The following is a 4948-nucleotide window of genomic DNA, read 5'->3' as shown; positions in this document are numbered from 1 at the left end:
CTTTACTAACGAAGTACAGACTGATTTTTTGTCACCTGCTGGCTTATGGGAGAGTTCCTTAAAAATATTTTCCAACTCCCCCAGCTCTCGTTTGTAACAGACACTTGGAAAATTTGAACATTATTGTTTCTATCCCAGTGGTTCCTCAACCTTTCTACTCTTAAAAAAAATGTTAGCATTAGATATCTTTTCTTGGATGCTTACAAGCTATTGTCACTAAGCTAGGCAAGGAATACATTAAGCTATGATAATGGATGATAGAAAGATGATAGATGATAGATAGATAGATGGATAGACAGATGGATAGATAGATAGATAATGTTTTAAAATATCTAGCGTTGTTGGATTCTTTCAATCCAATTATTTCAATTCTCTATTCTTCCACATTATTTTAAGGCAAGTTATGGCTCAACAGTTTAATATGACTTTTAGATGAATCTTGCCAAAGGTTTCACTGGCACACTTCTTGTACAAATATAAGTACCTTCTATCATTCTTTATTTTTATTCTGAGGTTAAACAAATGCACAGATCATAATTTTAGTAGAAACGCTGATAAGATAAACCAGTTTCACTCATCTAAAATGAGAGCTGTCACAATTAAAAATGATTATTATTCACATCAACTATATGAAAAAATGGCAAATAGAACTGGAAACAACTTATGATCCTTATATTTCTCATTTAAAAGTAGCGTTTAAATATGACATGTTTAAAAGAATGAACACTGCTCTTTACACACTAGAGAAGAGATGCTTATATTTAATAGTAGTAGATGAAATTCCAAAATAGTGAGTAAAGATGGGAGAAGGGTACTTAAAAGGAAATGCATATTCAAGATACACTTCAATTCCACCCCAGGTTTTTGAAGAGGGGCATCTTTTACCCACTACAAAAAAAAAAAAAAAAAAAAAAAAAAAAAGGCTATAAATAGATGCCTTGTTCCACTTTGGAAGTGTCTGGAGTGGCAATGTAAGACGTGTCTGGGAGATGGTAGAGAAGGCAGACGATACCACAAATATACACATGCACACAACACATTTTGATCGGCATGATGATCTTTGGAAAGAATCTGGAAATGAAGGTGATGCTTACAGCTAGGTTTGGAATGTAAACAAGAAGAAAAAGGGTTAAAGAGATTCAAATAGGAATGGGAAAAGGCAGGGGTGCCTGGGTGGCTCAGTTAGTTAAGCACCAGACTTTGGCTCAGGTCATGGTTTCACGGTTCATGGGTTCGAGCTCGCCGTCAGGCTCTGTGCTGACAGCCAGCTCAGAGCCTGGAGCGTGTTTCAGATTCTGTATCTCCCTCTCTCTCTGACCCTCCCCTGCGCACTCTCTCTCTCTCTCTCAGAAATAAATAAAACATTAAAAAAATAATTTAAAGGAATGGGAAAAGGTAGCAATGTTTGGAACATGGGGCAATTCATTCCTGGGGCAAGGCAGAGGCTCTGAGAAGTCAAAAAGAGGTGTGTGGGAAAGGAGAGTTTCCACAAGAGGAAGTGAGGGCAAACTGAGTCAAATTCACTGATTCTGTGCTTTCAGTTAGGGTTCTGGTTCTAGAAAGTGTTTATCAAAATGAACCCAGAACTACCTGTGGTCTATTGCTGCTTCCCAGTAGGTAGTTGGTGCTGGAGCACAGACAAGATCCAAAATAAAACATTGTGTAAATTAAAAGGACTAAAAACAACCAAAAAAGTAGATACATGTGAATTACTAGATACATGTAACTTAAGCCTTCTTAGCTAGGTGTTTTGACTATTTTCTGACACTTTGGGGATATTGATGCCTACTGTGTGCCAGAAAATGGGCTGTTTACAAAAGACAATAAGAAAAAGGGATGCTCTCTATTTAAGACTTCAGAGCCTAGCAGGGAGCCTAGGAAACAAGTTCAACAAAGTGTTCTAGGTCCTTTGACATAAATATAAACACTGTATAGTGAGACTGTAGAAGAGGGAGTGATCAATCCTATCAAGAGAATGAGGAAACAGAGAAGATATGATACTGAGTAAATCTTTAAAGAAACCTACGCATGATAATATACAAAAGTACACAATATGAGGTACAAAAGTCCCAACAATATTAGATTGGGAGATAAAAACATTTGTCTGAAGAAATAAAAATCTAAGCCCCTATCATTTCAGTTTCTAGTTGCATACACTTGTAGTGTGGTGAAATGTTAGTTTGTGGGGTTGCTTAGGGAGTAAGGTGTTCTAGTTAATACAAACTTATGGTTAGGTAAAGACTGAAGAGAAAATAATTTTTGCTTTAACATCTGCTAGTGATTATTTTCCAAAGTACATTAGCCTTCTCCTTGAGTTAATTACAGTCTCCTGAACATAATTTAATCTTTCTTTGATGATTCAGTATTGAATGGTGCTCTCTAGTCCATACCCTGCATCTGGGCTGTGATCGTCTGGTATTGGCAATGTAAAATTCTCCCCACATGTGTTCCTAAGCACATGTCACATTTTCCAAGATCACAGATGTAACAGAGATTTGTTTTCTGGACCACATATTTGACATCAAATAAGACATATCTGACTAACTTGTTTTAGGAGCAAATATATAACTCTCTACCTCTGTGACCATTAATTTTTGAGTCTATTCTAAATCATACAGAGAGTGTTAAGTACTGTGAAACGTTTTAGAAAACATCTAGTCCATCAGCCAACCAACAGAAGAAAGTGTTGAGAACCAAAGGAATCAAAAGACCTGCTTAAGGGCTTACAGGTCATTATGATGGCTTTGGGCTATTGTTTAAGTCTTCAAACTTTCAAGTCAATTATTTCCCACTCTCCACACTACTTCCTCTTACTTAATGTTTATTAATCTGGCCTTATTGCAGAAACTGATTGAAAGGAATGAAAATGGAAGAATAAATAATATTGAACTTAAGAATGAGTGAAGACATTTATCGTCCCTGCTTTCAAAATAATCAGCCAAAGAAACATGAATAACAGTAGCTAAAAACCAATGTTCCCATTGAATTATCACTTTTTAGAGAAAATAAATTCAATGAAAAAACTTAACTTTTCCAACATGAGTAAATAGGAGCCAAATCGGTTGTCAAAATAATCAATTTCTAAAAGTAGTACCTCATTTAGTATTTAAAACAAAAACATATTTTAAAGTCTCAACTATTTTCCAGCATAAGCTGTTTTCCATTATTAAGGTTCTTATGTTCTATAATAAGAAAATTTTTAAGTAAATATTTTAAGTCAGATTACGCGATCATCTTCTCTAAAGCAGGGTTAGCTCTCTCACTGATAGCCAATGGAGGTAAACCCTTAGGCTCATCATACCAAAATTTCACCAAGGAGGCCCGTGGAAACATAGGAACCCTATCTCCACAATTATTACTTCTCTGGCAAAACGGTGTATACAGTTTTGTTTTTAAAAAAGGGCAGAGCCAATTAGATGTTTTGTATAATTAAAAAGATTCTTTTTGGTGCAGTTTTAAATGGGACTCTTCTTAATTTCTCTTTCTGTCTCTTCATAATTAATGTGTAGAAATGCAATGAATTTATTTTCTTTTTAGAAATGTAATAAATTTCTGTATATTGATTTTGTATCCTGTGACCTTACTGAATTCATTTATCAGTCCTCATAGTTTCTTGGTAGAGTCTTTAAGGTTTTCTATATGCAGTATCATGTCATCTGAAAATTGTGAAATTTTACTTCTTTCTTTCCAATTTGGATACCTTTTATTTCTTATCTGGTTTCTTACACAAAAAAATAAAAAATAAAAAAGATACTTAGGAATAAACTTAACCAAGGAGGTGAAAGATCTGTACTCTGAGAAGTATATTAACACTGATGAAAGAAATTGAAGACAACCCAACAAATAGATATTCCATGCTCATGAGTAAGAAGAACAAATATTGTTAAAATAGCCATACTACCCAAATCAATTACAGATTTGATGCAACCCTTATCAAAATACCAACAGCATTTTTCCCAGAACAAGAACAAATAAACCTAAAATGTGTATGGAACCCCAAAAGACCACAAATACCTAGGGCAATCTGGAAAAAGAAGAACAAAATTGGAGGTATCACAATCCCAAATTACAAGATATATTACAAGATATATTACAAAGCTGTAGTAATCAACACAGTATGTTACTGGCACAAAAAGAACACATAGATCAAAGGAAAAGAACAAAGAGCTCAGAAATAAACCCATGATCATATGGTCAATTAATCTTCAACAAAGGAGGCAAGAATATGCAATGAGGAAACGGCAGTTTCTTCAACAAAGGGTGTTGGGAAAGTGGGACAGCTACATGCAAAAGAAAAGAAAGTGGACCACTTTCTCACATGATACACAAAAATAAACTCAAAATGGATTAAAGACCTAAATGTGAGACCTGAAACCATAAAAATCCTAGAAGAGAAGCACAGGCAGTAATTTCTATGACATCAGCCATAGCAACGTTTTCCTAGAAATGTTTCCCAAGGCAAGGGAAGCAAAGGCAAAAATAAACTACTGGGATTACGTCAAAATAAAAAGCATCTGTATAGCAAAGGAAACTATGAGCAAACTAAAAGACAACCTATGGAATGGGAGAAGATATTTGCAAACGACGTATCTGATAGAAAGTTCGTATCCAAAAAATAGAAAAGAACTCCAAACAAAAAACCCAGTCCAATTAAATAATGGCTAAAAGACATGAATAGACATTTCCCCAAAGAAGACACCCAGATGGCCAACAGACACAAGAAAAGATGCTCAACATCACTAATCATCAGGGAAGTACAAATCAAAACTACAATAAGGTATCACCTCGCATCTGTCAGAATGGTTTAAATCAAAACAAGTGTTGAAGATGTGGAGAAAAAGGAACTCTCGTGCACTGCTGGTGAAAATGCAAACTGGTGCAGCCTCTGTGGAAAACAGTATGAAAGTCTGTCAAAAAATTAAAAATAGAACTACCATATGATCCAGTA

Source organism: Crocuta crocuta, unplaced genomic scaffold, assembly GCF_008692635.1.
Source record: "Crocuta crocuta isolate KB4526 unplaced genomic scaffold, BGI_CrCroc_1.0 scaffold25, whole genome shotgun sequence".
Classification (NCBI taxonomy): domain Eukaryota; kingdom Metazoa; phylum Chordata; class Mammalia; order Carnivora; family Hyaenidae; genus Crocuta; species Crocuta crocuta.
Note: the sequence above shows the minus strand (reverse complement) of the source record.